A 23,820-nucleotide genomic window follows, 5' to 3' on the forward strand; every position below is an offset into this window, starting at 1 on the left:
CACAGGAAACTATTCCCATTGGTCCTTTACAGTGAACAGAGGATAACTGTGCAGAGGACAGGATGGGGGGACATAGGTCCATTAGCATTAAGCTTATTAGATGGACATGCAATTTGATACACACTTTGAACACTGTTAAATGGTTAATTATGGAAATTCATTTGGAATGTTAATTAATAATGGATATTCATTTTATCCTTAATTTTGAGTTCTATACAAGGATTGCCTCAGCCATTGTGTCTAGTTGACATGCGCTATTTGTGTGTGCATTTTTGGTTCACTACCATATGTAGAACAGGTGTGCCATACGACTGGCTATAAAAGCCCATGGTACAGAAAGGGGGGGGGCTCTCTTGCTCTTCCCACCCCACAAGAAGAATCTTCATGCTGAGAAGTATCTGACATGTAGGCCTGGACACGTGCTGGATAAAGACATGATTTACCAGCCAGGATCCAAGGAAAGATGGGTGAATCTCAACAATTAAGCTAATTATGGACAAATGGACAATTACTTTATAACTAATTATTGTATGTACCTGCTGCAATTTGATTCTTTTTAATGGACAATCCAAGAATAAATAGATACATTTTTTTATAAGAATATCGTGATATTGATACTTTGCGAAGTCCTCAGTAGGAAAAAATAATACAGGAAGAGTATTATTTTACAATGGTGAGCCAGCCAGTCCTGTTTTTTCGTTTTTTTAAATTAAGTAAGTGAATTTCTTCCGTGAACAAGGGGGGAAGTCCTGACGAGCTGAACAGCTGTTGTTCACGTGTCAGTAAATTCACTAGTTTGTCACGAGAAGCAGAAAGGAACCTATAGACTGAGGACTAACAGGAAGCAGAGGTACTAACAAGGAACAGAATCACACAGGAAAAGAATCAGACGAACTGAAGACAGGACGTGCTGATAAAGGGAAGCCAAGGAATCTTAAGGTAAGCAAAATATGGATATAATTTCTTCTTTTGCTAAACAAAGTAATATTAATTTCAAAGTTAATGTAGGAGATGACATAGAAGTTTTGTGGCTCAGTTTATACAAAGAATGTGAATTGCAGAATTTACAGTTAACTTTTAAATTGGTAAATAGAGACAAACAGAAATTGAGAAATATTCTACATTTGGTAGATTTTTTTCATAGTCTTGTGTTAGAGATTTCTAAGCAGGAAAATAGTGTAGAAGTGTCAGATGGTGATACTGATTCTGACTGTAATGTGGAAAATGAACAAGAAGTAAGACACGTGTCTGTAACTGAAGGTGACCTTGGGTCTGACCAAGAGACGGACATACAGAAACCTGACATGGGAGGAGACATGACTGACATACGAGAAACCGACATACTAGGTGATGTGGGAGGAGACGTGAGTGACGTAGGAGGAGCGGACGTACAAGAGCCACTAAAAATATCAGAGAATTCAGGAATTACCCAGGCTCAACTGCAAATTAAAATGAGGAAAAATTTGCTGAAATTATACAAAATCATGCCAAAATATGATGTCAAAATCCATGCCTGTAGAAATTCAGAGACATTTGAGAGCTTTTCTGATAAGTTTGATCTAACCAATGAGGAGAGGAATCAATTATTTAAAATATGGATTCCTGTGACATTGTCCAGACGTTTACATTTAATGCCCTGTGAAAATGACTCTCCTAATGGATGGGAAAATGATTTGGACAGGTTAAGATATTTGATTTATTGTGTCACAAAGGATTTTCCCAACATAGAAGATCTGCAGAAACTAAGGATTGGTAGGAAGGAATGTACATATACATTCATGTCCATATTTGAACGGTTGTACAAAGCTCTCATCAAAAATGGAAAAGTACAACAAATGGTAACAACTTTTGTACAAAAATTCAAATTTCTAGATCCAGTATCTAGAGTTATAGCGTCACAAAAAAGAATCCCTATTCAAATGTGCGCAGTTGCTGGATTCTGTTAGAAAACATGAGAATCGTGAAAAGAAAATAAATCAAGTTAAATTTATAAAACCAGGAAAGGTAAAATCTTACCAAAAGCCAATATCAAACTCTCCTAGACTGAGTCATCCCCATAGTGAACTCTATCAAATACGCAGGAGATTTCATATCTGTTATAAGCCATATCAGATGATTCAAAACTCCATATCTCCACAGAAAGAGTTAAAAATGCAAAGCTGTGACTTTTCCCTAGAAAAGAAAATGGCCGAAATAGACGGACAGAGACAGGTGAGACGACCAGGTGAGAGTGACGTCAGGGAATGTGGACAGAAGGACAGGCAGTTCTCTGAGGTTTTGAAGGATAGAAAAATGTCTTTCCTAAATAGGACGTTCCTGGAGATATTTGAGAGAGACAGAAGATTTGGTTTAGGGAGTGGCTAAGGAAAAACTGTAATTATAATGTAGCATAGAAGTGTTATAATGTCTCAATATTTATTTATAATCTTATACAGTAAAATTGTAGTTACATAGTTTCTAATAGTTCATATATATATATATATATATATATACACTTGTCTAAGTAGAGATTGTGTATAATTGTATTTATATATATATTTATAAAAAATATATATATATTAATTAATAAATTAGAACTTCATATATAAATTTAAGTAGCAATATTTTGAATTACATTAGAACCAACCAATATATGTATAAGATATTTAAATAATTATTTTTCTGTATGAATTTGATATTTAATTTTATCTTCTTATATTTCCTTAGAGGTTTCATTCCAAAGCAGGATTTGATCAAACAACTCTAAAATGGATTTATTTCTTTATTCACACAGGAAGTTGAAAAATTGCATGATTTTATGTGTATAACATTTTAAAATAATAACAATATAACTAGTTGGATCATTATGTGTAGCACTTATGAATTAATATTTTCTGTGCATGAAGTGTTCGTTATAACAAGTAGCTTTACAGCATGACGTGTGACAGCTGCGGCCTTTGAACTTTGAGCTAATAGTATAGATCCCATTCATTCTATTTTCAGCTGATGTAACTTAAAACCTGGCAGCCAGTGAAAAAAGAATCTAAGTCAAGAGTTTTTTCAAGTGTCTGAAATTCCAGTGACTTACTCTCATATTATATAATATGTACTTGGGGAATATTCAAAGAAATATTAAGATATGACAATGCGCATTAATAAATTGGGATACAACAATTTTGGGTTAAATATATATATATATATATAAAACTTCATATGTGGAATGTTTGAGTTGAACAGATCTGTGAATGTCAGAGTGAAGGTGACAGATGAGTAAATCAGCAGCTGCTAAGTGTGATTGATGTGACAGAGGCCTCGTATGTTTGTATGTTTGGAAAGAAAAAAAATGTTTCTTTATGTGAAGGTACAAAAATATATTTAATTCTGAGGAAATTATAATACATAATTAGGTATTATCTACATATATATATTTCTATATTTCTTTAATAATTATTATTTCTTGATTTAACTAATAGTGGATAAGAGCAACCACACATCAAATGGTTTACAAAGCAAATTTACATTTAGAATAATTTTCCACATGATAATATTCTTGAATAACTATGATATTATTTTTAATGGTTACCTAAATAGGTACACACCTCTCTTTAGACAAATCTATGCTACTCATCGATATGAAATTTATGCAAAATATTTCTAGAAGAATAATTATTTTAATTTGGTTCTGATATATACATAAATTTTATAAAATAATATTTTTTGGTATTAAGGGGGAAAATGTGTTTTTGATCCTGATTACATAATCACTTTTGATCAATACTTATTTTCCACACATTTTAATAAAGAAGAAATAATAATAAGGTACTATGGTATAATTAAGAAGGGTATTACATGCAAAGTTGCATAGTTTAATAATTTTTTGGTGATACAAGGTTATGACAAATATGAAATCATCCAGATAATGGAGATATAAGGGTATTTTTTATGGAGAATATAATTACTCTGCATTTGTCATTACAATTTAAAGGCCTTATTTTTATTTTTATTCTTATTTTTACTCTTAATTTTATTTTTCATTTTTAAAATTGTATTCTTACTTATTTTCTTATTTTTCCATTTTTCATTTTTAATTCTCAATTTTTGATTTTAATTCAGTTCAAGATTTCAATTGAGAAAACACATTAATATTTAATGGGGTAATGTCAAGTACAAGAATATTGCTTCATCAAATATAATGATGATTTGAATTAATATAAGAAAAATGTTTACATTTTCTGAGTAAACACAACAATTCATTCATTCATTCATTCCTTCATACATTCATATATTTATTCATTTTAGTTCAGCAGTATACATTCTTTGGTATTATTGGTTTAATAAAGATATAAACACTTGTTTCAAAACACACTGACACCTATGGGTTGGAAAAGGTAATTACCCCTATGACATAAAAATGTTCTATCATATGGAGAACTTGATTAATAATGAATTATTATCTATTATTGTTTATTATTCCAAACATAATTTATTTTAATATTTTGATAATAATTAGATGGATATTATTGATTGCTATGGTACGCTGTGATATTATAGGTTAGGAAAAACTGCCAGATTTGGTACCAGATTAGGGAATGAAGACATCAATCAAGACATCGCAATTATGAATTCTATCTTAATAAAGACTTTTCATATTTATAAATCAAAGAGACTCTCAAAAGTTACAAGAAGAAGCAACTGATATCCGGAAGTCTCAGAAGGTAACAGGTGTGAATGCTGAGTGTTATAATAGACTGTGTCCATTACATACAATACAATTGTAATGCACACGCCCGGGATGAGCGGCGTGTGCGTGTGATTGTAGTGATTCCACTGGACCGTGCCGGAGAGTGAATGCCTGGAGGGGCGTAACTAGGTATTCACCCGATCCGACCAGGGTCGCACGACGGCATACGACGCCAGTGCACCAAGGAGGAACCGAGCAGAGGGACCAGGTGCTACTCCAGGACAGACCCCGGACACGGCTGTTGACCCACACAGGGGAATACAGGAACAGACTGGTAGGCTGGCACACAGACTGGTGGGTATAGGCAGGCACGACTGGTATGCAGGCAGGCGGGTATGCAGGCAGGGGGGTACAGGCAAGCACAGCTAGAGTGCAGACAGGGAGGCACTAGCAGGTAGGAACACAGGCGGGATAGGACCCAGTACACACTGGGACTCAGGAACAGAACCACAGATGTGGCGGACAAACACAGCAGAGTGAGACCTCCCAGAGAGGTGAGCGAGAACAGGGCAGGACAAGGCCGCCTGGAGCGGTGAGCAAGAGTAGAGCAGGACAAGGCCGCCAGGAGCGGTGAACAAAGGGTCAGAGCTGAGCGAGACTGCCGGAGCATTGAGCAAGAGTAAAGCAGGACGAGGCCGTCTGGAGCGGTGAGCAAGAGTGGAGCAAGACTGCCGGAGCAGTGAGCAAAAGGATAAGAGCGGAGCGAGACTGCCGAAGCAGCGAGCAAAAGGGTCAGAGCGGAGCAAGGCTGCCGGAGCAGCGAGAAAAGGAGTCAGAGCAGGCTAGAACCGCCGGAGCGGTGAGCAAAGGAGTCAGAGCAGGCTAGAACCGCCGGAGCGGTGAGCAAAGGAGTCAGAGCAGGCTAGAACCGCCGGAGCGGTGAGCAAAGGAGTCAGAGCAGGCTAGAACCGCCGGAGCGGTGAACAAAGGAGTAGGAGCAGGCAAGAACCGCCGGAGCGGTAAGCAAGGCAGAGCAGAGGGGACAGGGCTCTGTTCACACGGAACAGACAGGAAGAGAAAGGCAGAGCCAGATACCCACAGGATACTTGCAGTGAAGTAGCGAGTGGACCAAAAACTCACAAACGGGAGTACAGAGACAACAAGCAGGAGTTAGGTACGAGTTCAGACTCTGCAGAAAAAGGAAGGGAACGGACATAGAGGCAAAACAGGTAAAGGATAGGAAAGAGTACAGACTGGAACTGAGTGTACAGAGGAGACCGACACTGCAGCGGGATACAGGAGCGGGTCTGGGAATACGGCCCCCAGAGAGGCGGGACGAACAGGCAAGGAGCGTGTTCAGACAGGACAGACAAGATACAGGAACAGGTCTAGGTAATCGGCCCCTAGAAGGCGGGAGGAACAGGCTAGGAGCGTGTTCAGACAGGACAGACAAGATACAGGAACGGGTCTAGGTAATCGGCCCCTAGAAGGCGGGAGGAACAGGCTAGGAGCGTGTTCAGACAGGCCTGGAAATACAGCCTCCAGGATAGGCAGACAAGAGAACACAGACAGGACTCAGTTCAGACACGGGAACTGATACCGCAAGGCAGGAGACATAGACAGGACTCAGTTCAGACACGGGAACTGATACCGCAAGGCAGGAGACATAGACAGGACTCAGTTCAGACACGGGAACTGATACCGCAAGGCAGGAGACAAAGAACGGGACCTGGCACCTACAGAGTGCAAGCACACACTGAATGAAACACTATGCTCAGGCAGGGATTGATTGCCGCAGCTGGGTTATATACCAGGTGACAGACAGCAATAGGCTGAGGACGCACAAGGGGTGTGACCCACAGCAGGTACAAAAAGCAGGAAGTGATCGGGTGCCGCCCTTAAGCAGCAGAAACAGACACAAACAGACAGCATGGAGGGAAGCCAGAGAGACATTCTGGACAGGAGATCAAGTGCGCGCTCTTGCACAGTGGGAGATGGACCACTATGCAAGGACGCCGCCAGGTATGTTACAGTACCCCCCCCCTTACGCCCCCTCTTCTTCAGGCCTGCCAGAATCTTCCGCAGGGAATTCGAGGGCCAATTCTTCACTTCGAAGAGATCACTTCCACTGTCCACCGGAAAAACTGGTCTCCTCTGGGTAGCTAGGATGCTACCTCCCATCCAGCCACCCTTAGCAACAGACGAAACGGGTGGAGTACCAGGAACAGCACACAAGGAAGTCTCTCTCCACATATTTTCAGGTGGCACCCCAGAGAGTACAGGAGACAACTGGAAGTCCTCCACCGGGTTGGAGGGGGACAGAGACTTGGGGGTAATCTCTGCTTCAAGGTACATCTTGTCAAGCTCACAGGAAGAAATAGACGGGTTATCAGGTACATAATGAGGAAAAGTCACTGTCTCTTTGTTATCTGGTGGTACCCCGGAGGATTCAGGAAACAACTGGAGGTCCTCCGCCGGGTCAGAAGAGTGCAGAGGCTCAGAGAAAACATCTGCTTCAGAGAACACTAGGTCGGACTCACTGGACGAAGCAGGCGAGGTATCGGGTACCGAGTATAGGAAAGTCTCTGTCCATTCACCACCAGGTGGCACCCCGAAGGGTTCTGGAGATAACTGGCGGTCCTCCGCCTGGTCAGAGGGGTGTAGAGACTCACCGGTAACCTCTGCTTCAGAGTACACTAGGTCGGACTCACTGGACGAAGCAAGCGAGGTATCAGATCCAGGATATAGGAAAGTCTCTGTCCATTCACCACCAGGTGGCACCCCGAAGGGTTCTGGAGACAACTGGAGGTCCTCCGCCTGGTCAGAGGGGTGTAGAGACTCATGGTTAACCACTGCTTCGGAGTACACTAGGTTGGACTCAGTGGACGAAGCGAGCGAGGTATCAGGTACAGAGTATAGGAGAGTCTGTCCTTTCGCTACCAGGTAGCACCCCGAAGGGTTCTGGAGACAACTGCAGGTCCTCCGCCTGGTCGGAGGGGTGTAGAGACTCGGGAGTAACCTCTGCTTCGGAGTACACTAGGTTGGACTCACTGGACGAAGCGAGCGAGGTATCAGGTACAGAGTATAGGAGAGTCTCTGTCCTTTCGCTACCAGGTAGCACCCCGAAGGGTTCAGGAGACAACTGGAGGTCCTCCGCCTGGTCGGAGGGGTGTAGAGACTCGGGGGTAACTACCACTTTGGGGTACCCATTGTCATGCTCACAGGACGAAGCGGACAAAGTATCGAGTACCGGGTGTAGAGAATTCTCTCTCCATTTGTCATCGAGTGGTATCCCGGAGGATTCAGGAGGCAACAGGGGGTCCTCCACCAGGTAGTAGAGGTGCACAGACTCTGAGGTAACCACAGCTTTGGAGCATCATTGGACATGCACACCGGTTAAAGTGGGTGAAGCATCTGATGCCGGGTGCAGGAAGTTCTCCTGTGTGGAGTCTGGATGGGCAGAAGTCTCTTCGGGCAGGAGAACTAGTGCACTACCCACGCACATTACCCGTTGGGGCTTCTCCGGGATACAGGGAGATGAAGCTTCAGTAGGGACTTCAAGGTTGGGGTCAGGAGGTCTCAGGGAGGACAGACCCTGGCGTGACGGCTTGCCTCTACGTCTAGCACGTCTGGACTGCCTCTTGAGGTTGGGAGAAGTATTCCGGAAAGCGTAGTCACCCTGTGAGGATTCTGGGTGGGCAGTAGTCTCATTGGGCTGAAGGACTATTGCGCTACCCACACACATTACCCGTCGGGGCTGCTCCGGGATATTGGGAAGTGAAGCTTCAGCAGGGGCTTCAGGGTTAGGGTCCTCGAAGACCATACGAAAGGCCACCAGGAAGGCCTGCAGGTCAAGGACGACAGGATCCCATGCTTCCCATAGGGGGGTGACCCATTTCAAGGCATCACCCGCTAGGTAGTCAATCATAAAGGCCACTTTAGCCCAATCGGAAGGAAAATAGAGAGGGTAGGCCTTAAAGTGTAGCATGCATTGCTCCACAAATGCACTACACTGTCTTGGATCCCCATAGTAACGTGGCGGATGCGCAGGAACGAGAGCTGATAGATCCATCTGGACGGTGCGTAATTCGCCTGGAACTCAGCTAAGGAAAAAAAAAAAAAATTATTTATTTATTTTAATGCATGTATTCGCTGGAAAACTTCTCAGAGAGCGAAGGCCGTGGGGCTCAACGGGAACCATGGCCTGAGCATGCTGTAATGCACACGCCCGGGCTGAGCGGCGTGTGCGTGTGATTGTAGTGATTCCACTGAACCGTGCCGGAGAGTGAATGCCTGGAGGGGCGTAACTAGGTATTCACCCGATCCGACCAGGGTCGCACGACGGCATACGACGCCAGTGCACCAAGGAGGAACCGAGCAGAGGGACCAGGTGCTACTCCAGGACAGACCCCGGACACGGCTGTTGACCCACACAGGGGAATACAGGAACAGACTGGTAGGCTGGCACACAGACTGGTGGGTTTAGGCAGGCACGACTGGTATGCAGGCAGGCGGGTATGCAGGCAGGGGGGTACAGGCAAGCACAGCTAGAGTGCAGACAGGGAGGCACTAGCAGGTAGGAACACAGGCGGGATAGGACCCAGTACACACTGGGACTCAGGAACAGAACCACAGATGTGGCGGACAAACACAGCAGAGTGAGACCTCCCAGAGAGGTGAGCGAGAACAGGGCAGGACAAGGCCGCCTGGAGCGGTGAGCAAGAGTAGAGCAGGACAAGGCCGCCAGGAGCGGTGAACAAAGGGTCAGAGCTGAGCGAGACTGCCGGAGCATTGAGCAAGAGTAAAGCAGGACGAGGCCGTCTGGAGCGGTGAGCAAGAGTGGAGCAAGACTGCCGGAGCAGTGAGCAAAAGGATAAGAGCGGAGCGAGACTGCCGGAGCAGCGAGCAAAAGGGTCAGAGCGGAGCAAGGCTGCCGGAGCAGCGAGAAAAGGAGTCAGAGCAGGCTAGAACCGCCGGAGCGGTGAGCAAAGGAGTCAGAGCAGGCTAGAACCGCCGGAGCGGTGAGCAAAGGAGTCAGAGCAGGCTAGAACCGCCGGAGCGGTGAGCAAAGGAGTCAGAGCAGGCTAGAACCGCCGGAGCGGTGAGCAAAGGAGTCAGAGCAGGCTAGAACCGCCGGAGCGGTGAACAAAGGAGTAGGAGCAGGCAAGAACCGCCGGAGCGGTAAGCAAGGCAGAGCAGAGGGGACAGGGCTCTGTTCACACGGAACAGACAGGAAGAGAAAGGCAGAGCCAGATACCCACAGGATACTTGCAGTGAAGTAGCGAGTGGACCAAAAACTCACAAACGGGAGTACAGAGACAACAAGCAGGAGTTAGGTACGAGTTCAGACTCTGCAGAAAAAGGAAGGGAACGGACATAGAGGCAAAACAGGTAAAGGATAGGAAAGAGTACAGACTGGAACTGAGTGTACAGAGGAGACCGACACTGCAGCGGGATACAGGAGCGGGTCTGGGAATACGGCCCCCAGAGAGGCGGGACGAACAGGCAAGGAGCGTGTTCAGACAGGACAGACAAGATACAGGAACAGGTCTAGGTAATCGGCCCCTAGAAGGCGGGAGGAACAGGCTAGGAGCGTGTTCAGACAAGACAGACAAGATACAGGAACGGGTCTAGGTAATCGGCCCCTAGAAGGCGGGAGGAACAGGCTAGGAGCGTGTTCAGACAGGCCTGGAAATACAGCCTCCAGGATAGGCAGACAAGAGAACACAGACAGGACTCAGTTCAGACACGGGAACTGATACCGCAAGGCAGGAGACATAGACAGGACTCAGTTAAGACACGGGAACTGATACCGCAAGGCAGGAGACATAGACAGGACTCAGTTCAGACACGGGAACTGATACCGCAAGGCAGGAGACAAAGAACGGGACCTGGCACCTACAGAGTGCAAGCACACACTGAATGAAACACTATGCTCAGGCAGGGATTGATTGCCGCAGCTGGGTTATATACCAGGTGACAGACAGCAATAGGCTGAGGACGCACAAGGGGTGTGACCCACAGCAGGTACAAAAAGCAGGAAGTGATCGGGCGCCGCCCTTAAGCAGCAGAAACAGACACAAACAGACAGCATGGAGGGAAGCCAGAGAGACATTCTGGACAGGAGATCAAGTGCGCGCTCTTGCACAGTGGGAGATGGACCACTATGCAAGGACGCCGCCAGGTATGTTACAACAATTCACACCACTGATCACCGGGACGGCAGAGGACGATGATCCTATATGAACTGTGTTGTGTTCAAGTTTCATCACGTTCCAGTGGTTTCCTATCACCTGCAACGCTTCAATGAAAGCTGGTGAACAGGTAATACCTGGCATATGTGTCCTGTATATAAAGGACTGAGTACTGGTTATGGGGCTATATAAAGCAGGGAAGTGTCAAGTTAACCCTTGCTTTACTGACCAAAGACGTCACATCTGTTCCAAAAGTGACACGAGACCAGTGCGGACGACACGGAAGATTCCAGAACTATCCAACGTAAGTCCAGGTGACATCACACAGATATTAAAGCTACATTTCATCCATGGACTTTGTTTTTTCTTATCAATTGACACATGATCTTTCTAATAAAGAATACAGTTTATAGACTGCACAATAATGAATACAATTATGGACTGTACAATATCTACACGCTGTCATTTATTTCAAAGGAGTTTTCATCTAAAGACTGTTATAAAAGAACCAAGAAGAAGACGAGACGACGACCCGATGACATCAGATGATGACGATTGGACCCGCGATTGCTTCGATTTAGATATAGGGAAGTATAATTATACATATTAAATGAATATTAGTCACGGCTTACCATAACATGAATTCACATCATTATATAACAATAATCAGATATTGATATTATTATTATTATTATTATTATGGAAATTTAATAATATTGCCAAGGAAGAAGAAAAGGAAAAAAAATGATTGTTATCCTAATGATAAACCTGTCTTCTTTTGAGGATTTTTCAGTCCTTTTTATCCTCAAAAAGGGGGGAATGTTAAATAATTATTATTCGATAATCATTTTTCTTAAATCTGAGTTCTATGCCTCAGCCATTGTGTCTAGTTGACATGCGCTATTTGTGTGTGTATTTTTGGTTCACTACCATATGTAGAACAGGTGTGCCATACGACCGGCTATAAAAGCCCATGGTACAGAAAGGGGGGGGCTCTCTTGCTCTGCCCACCCCACAAGACACAGAATCTTCATGCTGAGAAGTATCTGACATGTAGGCCTGGACACGTGCTGGACAAAGACATGATTTACCAGCCAGGATCCAAGGAAAGATGGGTGAATCTCAACAATTAAGCTAATTATGGACAAATGGACAATTACTTTATAACTAATTATTGTATGTACCTGCTGCAATCTGATTCTATTTAACCCCTTAATAACATCTGACGTACTAATACACGTCTGTGCCCTGGGACTTAAGAGCCAGACCCGTATTAGTACGTCATCGCGATCGCGCGTGCACACAGGCTGTGCGGGCGCGATCGCCGCCGGGTGTCAGCTGATTGTCACAGCTGACACCCGGTACTATGTGCAGGAAGCGGTCTTGCACCGCTCCCAGCACATTAACCCCCGCGATGCTGCGATCGAAGTCGATCGAAGTCGATCGCGGCATTGCGGGGGCAAGGGGAGGTGATCGCCGATACTCACCTCCTCTTCCGGCTTCCAGCGCAGTCTGCAAAGGCTTCCCGGGTGTTGCCATGACGACCCGATGTCGTCATGACAACATCCGGGTCACCAGAGAGCAGGAAGATTGCTTGGACATGCGCAGTGCATCTCCAAGCAATCTTCACACTGTGCACTTCTGACAGCCTTCATGGCATAGGGATGGTGCTCCATTCCTGTGCCATGCAGGCGATCAGAAAAAAAAAAGTGAAAGTCCCAGAGTGGGACAAAGTAATAAAGTGTATAAACTGTGTGAAAGTGGGAAAAAAAAAAAAAAAAATGTGCAAAAATATTATAAAAAAATAAAAAAAATAATACACCAAAAATAAAAATATAATGTACCCAGCAATAAATATTATTATAAAAAAAATAAAAAAAAAACAATAAAAGTACACATATTTGGTATCGCCGCGTCCGGAACAACCTGACCTATAAAATGGTCCCACTAGTTAACCCCTTCAGTGAACACGGTAAAAAAAAAAAAAAAAAAACGAAGCAAAAAACAATGCTTTATCACCATACCTCCAAACAAAAAGTGGAATAACACGCGATCAAAAAGACGCATATAAATAAAAATGATACCGTTGAAAACGTCATCTCGTCCCGCAAAAAACAAGCCGCCATACAGCTCCAACAGCCGAAAAATAAAAAAGTTATAGCTCTCAGAATAAAGCGATACTAAAAAATATTTTTTTCTATAAAATAGCTTTTATTGTGTATAAGCGCCAAAACATAGAAAAATGATACAAATGTGGTACCGCTGTAAACGTACTGACCCGAAGAGTAAAGCTGCCTCATCAATTTTACCACACGCGGAACAGAATAAAAAAAAAAAAAAAAAACAATTCCTGAATTGTTGGTTTTTGTTTATTCTGCCTCCCAAAAATCGGAATAGAAAGCGATCAAAAAATGTCACGTGCCTGAAAATGGCACCAATAACAACGTCAAGTCATCCCGCAAAAAACGAGCCGTCACATGACTGTCTGCCAAAATCTGGAAAAATTATAGCTCTCAAAATATGGCGATGCAAAAACTAGATTTTATAAAAAATGCGTCTTTTAGTGTGTGACAGCTGTCAGTCATAAAAACCCCATATGATTCTGGCATTGCTGTAATCGCACCGACCCGAAGAATAAAGTCGTCTAATCACTTATACCGCACAAGGAACGGCGTCAAAAATAAACTCTTGGGTTAGGATTGGGCTAGGGTTAGGGCTGGGTTTGGGGCTAGGGTTGTGCTGGGGCTAGGGTTGTGCTGGGGCTAGGGTTGTGCTGGGGCTAGGGTTGTGCTGGGGCTAGGGTTGTGCTAGGGTTAGGGCTGGGGTTGGGATTTTTTTCAAAAGTAAGAAAAAAAGATAACAATATGGCGACTAGTGTTGAGAGCAAGTGCTTGCTACTTGAGTTTGCATCGGGTGCTCTGGTATGCATTGAGTATCGTGGGTATTTGAGTGACATGCTCGAGTCTCTGCCCCATATGCTTCGCGGCCAAAAAACTTTACGGGGATTGCCTGCCATGCACGAGCGATCCCCGCATGTTTTTTTTTGGGTGTCTAATAACCGTGAAACATGCGGAGCAGGGACTCGAGCATGTCACTCGAGCACACGCTGTACATGGTGCATACCTGAGTACCCGATGCAAACTCAAGTAGCGAGCACTTGCGCTCAAGAATAATGACAACTTATTCAATATGATGACCTAATGTAAACAAATAATGTGCCGTACCTCTGGGTTCAAAATGTTCACTATACACCTTAATAAAATCCTTGAGGGGTATAGTTTCCAAAATGGGGACACTTGTGGGGGAGCTCCACTGTTTAGGCACATCACGGGCTCTCCAAACGCGACATGGTGTCCGCTAACAAATTGAATGGAAAATCGGCTCAAATTGTTAGCGGACGCCATGTTGCGTTTGGAGAGCCCCTGTGTGCCCAAACATTGGAGCTCCCCCACAAGTGACCCCATTTTGGAAACTAGACCCCCCAAGGCACCTATCTAGATGCATAGTGAGCACTTGGAACCCCCAGGTGCTTCACAAATTGATTCGTAATAATGAAAAAGTGAAAAAAAAAACACTTTTTCATTTTTATGAATCAATTTGTGAAGCACCTGGGGTTCCAAGTGCTCACTATGAATCTAGATAGGTGCCTTGGGGGGTCTAGTTTCCAAAATGGGGTCACTTGTGGGGGAGCTCCAATGTTTGGGCACACAGGGACTCTCTAAATGCAACATGGTATCCGCTAACAAATTGAATGGAAAATCGGCTCAAATTGTTAGCGGACACCACATTGCATTTGGAGAGCCCCTCTGTGCCCAAACTTTGGAGCTCCCCCACAAGTGACCCCATTTTGGAAACTAGACCCCTCAAGGCACCTTTCTAGATGCATAGTGAGCACTTGGAACCCCCAGGTGCTTCACAAATTGATTCGTAAAAATGAAAAAGTGAAAAAAAAAACACTTTTCCATTTTTATGAATCAATTTGTGAAGCACCTGGGGTTCCAAGTGCTCACTATGAATCTAGATAGGTGCCTTGGGGGGTCTAGTTTCCAAAATGGGGTCACTTGTGGGGGAGCTCCAATGTTTGGGCACACAGGGACTCTCCAAATGCAACATGATATCCGCTAACAAATTGTCGGCTCAAATTGTTAGCGGATATCATGTTGCATTTGGAGAGTCCCTGTGTGCCCAAACATTGGAGCTCCCCCACAAGTGACCCCATTTTGGAAACTAGACCCCCCAAGGCACCTATCTAAATGCATAGTGAGCACTTGGAACCCCAGGTGCTTCACAAATTGATTCATAAAAATGAAAAAGTGTTTTTTTTTTCACTTTTTCATTATTACGAATCAATTTGTGAAGCACCTGGGGGTTCCAAGTGCTCACTATGCATCTAGAAAGGTGCCTTGGGGGGTCTAGTTTCCAAAATGGGGTCACTTGTGGGGGAGCTCCAATGTTTGGGCACACAGGGACTCTAAATGCAACATGGTATCCGCTAACAAATTGAATGGAAAATCGGCTCAAATTGTTAGCGGACACCACATTGCGTTTGGAGAGCCCCTCTGTGCCCAAACTTTGGAGCTCCCCCACAATTGACCCCATTTTGGAAACTAGACCCCCCAAGGCACCTTTCTAGATGCATAGTGAGCACTTGGAACCCCCAGGTGCTTCACAAATTGATTTGTAAAAATGAAAAAGTGAAAAAAAAAAACACTTTTTCATTTTTATGAATCAATTTGTGAAGCACCTGGGGTTCCAAGTGCTCACTATGAATCTAGATAGGTGCCTTGGGGGGTCTAGTTTCCAAAATGGGGTCACTTGTGGGGGAGCTCCAATGTTTGGGCACACAGGGACTCTCCAAATGCAACATGATATCCGCTAACAAATTGTCGGCTCAAATTGTTAGCGGATATCATGTTGCATTTGGAGAGTCCCTGTGTGCCCAAACATTGGAGCTCCCCCACAAGTGACCCCATTTTGGAAACTAGACCCCCCAATGCACCTATCTAGATGCATAGTGAGCACTTGGAACCCCAGGTGCTTCACAAATTGATTCATAAAAATGAAAAAGTGTTTTTTTTTTCACTTTTTCATTATTACGAATCAATTTGTGAAGCACCTGGGGGTTCCAAGTGCTCACTATGCATCTAGAAAGGTGCCTTGGGGGGTCTAGTTTCCAAAATGGGGTCACTTGTGGGGGAGCTCCAAAGTTTGGGCACAGAGGGGCTCTCCAAACGCAATGTGGCGTCCGCTAACAATTTGAGCCGATTTTCCATTCAATTTGTTAGCGGATACCATGTTGCATTTAGAGAGTCCCTGTGTGCCCAAACATTGGAGCTCCCCCACAAGTGACCCCATTTTGGAAACTAGACCACCCAAGGCGCCTATCTAGATGCATAGTGAGCACTTGGAACCCTCAGGTGCTTCACAAATTGATTCATACAAATGAAAAAGTGTTTTTTTTTTCACTTTTTAATTGTTACGAATCAATTTGTGAAGCACCTGGGGGTTCCAAGTGCTCACTATGCATCTAGATAGGTGCCTTGGGGGGTCTAGTTTCCAAAATGGGGTGACTTGTGGGGGAGCTCCAATGTTTGGGCACACAGGGACTCTCTAAATGCAACATGGTGTCCTCTAACAAATTTAACGGAAAATCGGCTCAAATTGTTAGCGACACCATGTTGCGTTTGGAGAGCCGCTGTGTGCCCAAACATTGGAGCTCCCCCACAAGTGACCCCATTTTGGAAACTAGACCCCCCAAGGCACCTATCTAGATGCATTGTGAGCACTTGGAACCCTCAGGTGCTTCACAAATTGATTCATACAAATGAAAAAGTGTTTTTTTTTTTTCACTTTTTCATTGTTACGAATCAATTTGTGAAGCACCTGGGGGTTCCAAGTGCTCACTATGCATCTAGATAGGTGCCTTGGGGGGTCTAGTTTCCAAAATGGGGTGACTTGTGGGGGAGCTCCAATGTTTGGGCACACAGGGACTCTCTAAATGCAACATGGTGTCCTCTAACAAATTTAACGGAAAATCGGCTCAAATTGTTAGCGACACCATGTTGCGTTTGGAGAGCCGCTGTGTGCCCAAACATTGGAGCTCCCCCACAAGTGACCCCATTTTGGAAACTAGACCCCCCAAGGCACCTATCTAGATGCATTGTGAGCACTTGGAACCCTCAGGTGCTTCACAAATTGATTCATACAAATGAAAAAGTGTTTTTTTTTTTTCACTTTTTCATTGTTACGAATCAATTTGTGAAGCACCTGGGGGTTCCAAGTGCTCACTATGCATCTAGATAGGTGCCTTGGGGGGTCTAGTTTCCAAAATGGGGTGACTTGTGGGGGAGCTCCAATGTTTGGGCACACAGGGACATTCTAAATGCAACATGGTGTCCTCTAACAAATTTAACGGAAAATCGGCTCAAATTGTTAGCGACACCATGTTGCGTTTGGAGAGCCGCTGTGTGCCCAAACATTGGAGCTCCCCCACAAGTGACCCCATTTTGGAAACTAGACCCCCCAAGGCACCTATCTAGATGCATTGTGAGCACTTGGAACCCTCAGGTGCTTCACAAATTGATTCATAAAAATGAAAAAGTGTTTTTTTTTTTCACTTTTTCATTGTTACGAATCAATTTGTGAAGCACCTGGGGGTTCCAAGTGCTCACTATGCATCTAGAAAGGTGCCTTGGGGGGTCTAGTTTCCAAAATGGGGTCACTTGTGGGGGAGCTCCAAAGTTTGGGCACACATGGGCTCTCCAAACACAACATGGCGTCCGCTAATTATTCAAGCAAATTTTACAATCAAAAAGTCAAATGGCGCTCCTTCCCTTCCGAGCCCTGCCGTGCGCCCAAACAGTGTTTTTTCCCCAAATATTGGGTATCTGCGTGCCCAGGGGAAATTGCACAACAAATTTTGGGGTCCATTTTTTCTTGTTACCCCTGTGAAAATAAAAAAAATTGGGTCTAAAGTAACATTTTTGTGAAAAAAGTTAAATGTTCATTTTTTTCTTCCACATTCAAAAAATTCCTGTGAAGCACCTGAAGGGTTAATAAAGTTCTTGAATGTGGTTTTGAGCACCTTGAGGGGTGCAGTTTTTAGAATGGTGTCACTTTTGGGTATTTTCTGTCATAAAGACCTCTCAAAGTGACTTCAAATGTGATGTGGTCCCTAAAAAAATGGTTTTGTAAATTTTGTTGGAAAAATGAGAAATCGCTGGTCAACTTTTAACCCTTATAGCTCCCTAACAAAAAAAAATTTTGGTTCCAAAATTGTGCTGATGTAAAGTAGACATGTGGGAAATGTTATTTATTAACTCTTTTGTGTGACATATCGCTTTGATTTCAGGGCTTAAAAATTCAAATTTTGAAAATTGCAAAATTTTCAAAATTTTCGCCAAATTTCCGTTTTTTTCACAAATAAACGCAAGTGATATCGAAGAAATTTTTCCACAATCATGAAGTACAATATGTCACGAAAAAACAATCTCAGAATCAGGGGGATCGGTTGAAGCGTTCCAGAGTAATTACCTCATAAAGTGACAGTGGTCAGAATTGTAAAAATTGGCCCGGTCATTAACGTGCAAACCACCCGCGGGGCTTAAGGGGTTAATGGACAATCCAAGAATAAATAGATACATTTTTTTTATAAGAATATCGTGATATTGATACTTTGCGAAGTCCTCAGTAGAAAAAAATAATACAGAAAGAGTATTATTTTACAGTGTTACAGGGGCCCACTGAGACCCTTTCGCCCAGGGCCCACGAAAACCTGGAGCCGGCCCTGGTTGAAAGCAATGATGGAGGAGGGAGCTTCATGTGACACTCCCTCTCCCATCATTCCTCCTCTGCGTCTGACGCAGCGGCATGATGACGCGCCACGCTGTGTCAGACAGTGGAGCTGGCAGCTGCTGAGGTGATCAGCTGCAGAGACTGAAGCAGCAGGGAACGAGGAGCGGTAAGTATGTATTTATTTATTTATTTATTTTTAAATCAGTGTGTCCTGATAATACTGGAGGACTGGGGCTGCATTTTACCCTATGGTGGGGGACCGCATTTTACTCTTTGGGGGGCTGCACTATACTGCGTACAGGACCATGGGGAGTGCATTATACTGTGTGCAGGACCATGGCGAGTGCATTATACTGTGTGGAGGACCATGGGGTGTGCATTATACTGTGTGGAGGACCATAGGGTGTGCATTATACTGTGTGGAGGACCATAGGGAGTACGTTATACTGTGTGGATGACCATAGGGAGTGTATTATACTGTGTGGAAGACCATAGGGAGTGAACTATACTGCGTGGAAGACCATAGGGAGTTCATTATACTGCGTGGAGGACCATAGGGAGTGCATTTTACTGCATGGAGGACCATAGGGAGTGCATTATACTTAGTGGAAGACCATAGGGAGTGCAATGTACTGTGTGGAGAACCATAGGGAGTTCATTATACTGTGTGGAGAACTGTGGCACCCCAGGGGTCTGGTTTCCACAGTAACAGCAATGTTATGTCTGAGAGCAGGTGGGAGGTCTCTTGGTCAGGAATCCTATGCATGCCACACCTCCTACCCAGTCCTGGGAGGGGAAGAACTTCCCCTGTATAAACCTGGGGCTGAGGCAGGGTTAGAGGGTTCAGAGGGAGAGTTCAGCCAGGAGGGCTGACAGGGAGCTGTGGCTCCGGCTGGGCCCAGCTCCTGGGCCATGCCAGAAGTAGAGAAGAGAAGCAGCATAGGAAGAAACAACAGGAGCTCTGTGGGAGCAGTGTTACAAAGAGTCAGGGGCTGGCAGCTGCAGAGCTCGCCCTGACTGAGAAGATTTCTTACCGGACCCGGAGTCCGAGGCTGTGGGGACTAACTCCTACCCAGCAGCAGAATCCGTCAGGCAGGGGATTTCAGGTCCTCTGGCCAAGAAACCCGAAGGCACGGTCACACGCATGGGACCAGCACCGCCGTCGTGGAGCGGAAGCTACTAGAAGGCCCCGAGTCACCGGCCATACGGGTGAGCACCACACGGTACACTCAGGGACGTGGGCTACTTATACTCGCTTCTAGCAAGGTAGCCAGAAGAGTATCGTTAGTTTGGGAGGCCTACAACTCCGCCTGGCCAGGGGAGATCCCATCTGCTCAAGGACTGACCAGGCCCCAACCGCTAGCCAGTACTCCGGGAGGGTCTATCTTTGTCACCAGTAAAGACCCTGAACTACACCGCATCGTCTCTGAGTGGTTCCTGCTACCCCCATCATCCACGTCGGCTGCCCTGAGGCCATACCCCTCCCGTTGGGGGTTATACTGTCACGCTGCACAATCCTACCACCGGCCTCAGCGGTCTGCCCTGCAGCAGCAGCTCCTTAGCTGTACTCAACGGGTGGCGTAGTCGTCCAACATCTACCGCTAATACAGCGCCACTTAGTCTGACTCCCTGGGCACGGACCGGGTCACCGCCACGAGACTACAACCCTCAACAGATCCGGCTCCGGGTAAGCTCCCGCGTGTGCAACGCTGCGCGACACAGGCCCAGGGGCGCGTCAGAACTATAGAGAGTTCATTATACTGTGTGGAGGACCTTAGGGAGTGCATTATACTGTGTGGAGGACCTTAGGGAGTGCATTAATCTGCGTGGAGGACCATGGCGAGTGTCTTATACTGTGTGGAGGACCATGGCGAGAGTCTTACACTGTGTGGAGGACCATGGTGAGGATCTTACACTGTGTGCACTTTCTGCTGCTCACGGCACTTTACTAAAACTGTGGATGGATGTTAGCAGAAATAACCATATAAAACCCACTAAAATGTAACGCTAATTCCCAGGTGCCGGTACGTGTGATCCTGATGCGGCACACTGTTGCCACACGTGTGACAAACAGGGACACACGGGACACGGATATCTCTGGTACCGTTTTTTCCTTTCCGGTACTGGAAATATATGGACGTGTGAAACCGGCTTTATAGGGAGTCTGGCCGACTGACAGCGGCTCACCGCTCCTGCAGCTGCACGATCTCGCGACCTAAACACAACAAGGTAAAGGATTGAACTTTATAAAGACACAACGATCAATGACAATGATGTAAATGATTTATCACTTTTTATTAATTCTTCAATACCTTCAATATTTGTCACAGTTGTTAATAGTAAACTAAAATGTTCTATGGAGAAAAAAAAGACAAATGAGGAATAAACCTACACATTATTTCCCATATGACGGAGTATATCTTTTGGGTGTGTTCACAATTGGCTGTTTTTCTGCGGCAATAACACTGCACTTTAAAGTACGAGCTTAGTGAATGAGATTTCTGAAGTCTCATTCACATGCTGCATTTCTTTTCTAGTGTTTTTTGTATTCTGCAGCTTGTCAATCCTTTTAGGGCCGTTGCAGCGTTTTTCACCAATTCAAATGAATGAGAAAAAAAACAATTAAAAACACAGCAAAAACGTGCGTATTTTACTCAGTGTTTTTCCTGCCACCAGTTTGGTTTTTGTTGAGCAAAAAATGCTGCAAAAATGCAGCGTGTGAACATACCCTTATACTGGTTGTGTTCTAACTGGAAATAAAAGAGAACGGTCATGATAACATGGAGATGGATTTTATTCTATGGAGTTTCCACTGTACACATTGCTCGGCAGCATCTGTTTGTGCAGAGTCGCCTCTTGAAGATTCTATCACAAGATTCTATCATGACATCACTGGTGATGCTCGCCCATTATGACATCACAGCTCACAGTCACTACTTCTACAATGTACACAGGGTAGCGGGTGCCATTTTGGCTCCATAGCTAGTTACTGAGCGCACTTACAGTTTCTCACTATGGCCGGATTTTTTCTGGATAATTTTCAGGTACAAGCGCTATGGGGTATTCTTATCAACAATCGCCCTAACATTGTGCTTCTACCACCCGATGGCGTCCTCAGCTTCACTCACCGGCTGGTGGTGCAGCTAGTAAGGAACTGCCTGACCAAATACCAACAAGGTCATCTCACCTCAGAGTATGTGACGGATTTACTTCATAACATCAGGACATTACTACAGCAGGTAAATAGCGGACACTCCGCACAAAACTTCTCCATATAGATAATTGAACCCGTTCTACACCCTAGTGACAAGCATTTTTATTGGTACAATTTCGGCACCATTTTTTTAAAGACACTGTGTCTGCGAATTCACACATAGAGTGTCTTCAATAAAATGCAGCCGGATAGCGTAGTATGCGCACATGCAAACCCCCATAGCCTCCCCACGTCCAGCAGGAGACCCCCATACCCTCCCCACGTCCAGCAGGAGAACCCCATAACCTCCCCACCTCCAGCAGGAGACCCCCATAGCCCCCCCACGTCCAACAGGAGACCCCCATAGCCTCCCCACGTCCAGCAGAAGACCCCCATAGCCTCCCTACGTCCAGCAGGAGACCCCCATAGCCTCCCTACGTCCAGCAGGAGACTCTCATAAACTCCCCACGTCCAGCAAGAGACCCCCATAGCCACCCCACATCCAGCAGGAGACCCTCATAGCCTCCCTACGTCCAGCAGGAGACCCCCATAGCCTCAATGCATCAAGCAGGAGACCCCTATAACCTCCCCACGTTCAGCAGGAGACCCCTATAGCCTCCGCACGTCTAACAGGAGACCCCCATAGTCTCCCCCGGTCCAGCAGGAGACCCTCATAGCCTCCCCACGTCCAGCAGGAGACCCCCATAGCCTCCCCATGTCCATCAGGAGACCCCATAGCCTAAACACGTCCAGCAGGAGACCCCCATAGCCTCCCCACCTCCAACAGGAGACCCCCCATAGTCTCCCCACGTCCAGCAGAAGACCCCCATACCCTCCCCATGTCCAGCAGGAGAACCCCATAACCTCCCCACCTCCAGCAGGAGACCCCCATAGCCTCCCACCTCCAACAGGAGACCCCCATAGCCTCCCCACATCCAGCAGAAGACCCCCATAGCCTCCCTGCATCCAGCAGGAGACCCCCATAGCCTCAATGCATAAAGCAGGAGACCCCTATAACCTACCCACGTCCAGCAGGAGACCCCTATAGCCTCCACACGTCTAGCAGGAGACCCCCATAGTCTCCCCCAGTCCAGCAGGAGACCCTCATAGCCTCCCCACATCCAGCAGGAGACCCCCATAGCCTCCTCACGTCCATCAGGAGACCCCCAGAGCCTCCACACATCCAGCAGGAGACCCCTATTGCCTCAATGCATCGAGCAGGAGACCCCTATAGCCTCCCCACGTCCAGCAGGAAACCCCCATAGCCTCCGTAGGTCTAGCAGGAGACCCCATAGCCTCCCGTGGTCCAGCAGGAGACCCTCATAACCTCCCCACATCCAGCAAGAGACCCCCATAGCCTCCCCACATCCAGCAGGAGACCCTTATAGCCTCAACGCATAGAGCAGGAGACCCCCATAGCCTCCCCATGTCCAGCAGGAGAACCCCATAGCCTCCCCACGTCCAAAAGGAGACCCCTTTAGCCTCCACACATCCAGCAGGAGACCCCATAGCCTCCCCATGTCCAGCAGGAGAACCTCATAGCCTCTGCACATCCAGCAGGAGACCCCCATAGCCTCCCCTGGTCCAGCAGGAGACCCTCATAGCCTCCCCACGTCCAGCAGGAGACCCCCATAGCCTCCACACATCCAGCAGGAGACCCCCATAACCTCCCCACATACAGCAGGAGACCCCCATAGCCTCCATACATCCAGCAGGAGACCCCCATAGCCTCCCCACATCCAGCAGGACACCCCCATAGCCTCTATACATCCAGCAGGAGACCCCCATAGCCTCCGCATGTCCAGCAGGAGACCCGCATAGCCTCCCCACCTCCAGCAGGAGACCCCCATAGCCTCCATATGACGCGCCCCTGGGCCTGTGTCGCGCAGCGTTGCGCACGCGGGAGCTTACCCGGAGCCGGATCTGTTGAGGGTTGTAGTCTCGTGGCGGTGATCCGGTCCGTGCCCAGGGAGTCAGAC

This window comes from Phyllobates terribilis, unplaced genomic scaffold (assembly GCF_046119375.1).
Source record: "Phyllobates terribilis strain yellow unplaced genomic scaffold, ASM4611937v1 Scaffold_343__1_contigs__length_2019054, whole genome shotgun sequence".
Taxonomy (NCBI): domain Eukaryota; kingdom Metazoa; phylum Chordata; class Amphibia; order Anura; family Dendrobatidae; genus Phyllobates; species Phyllobates terribilis.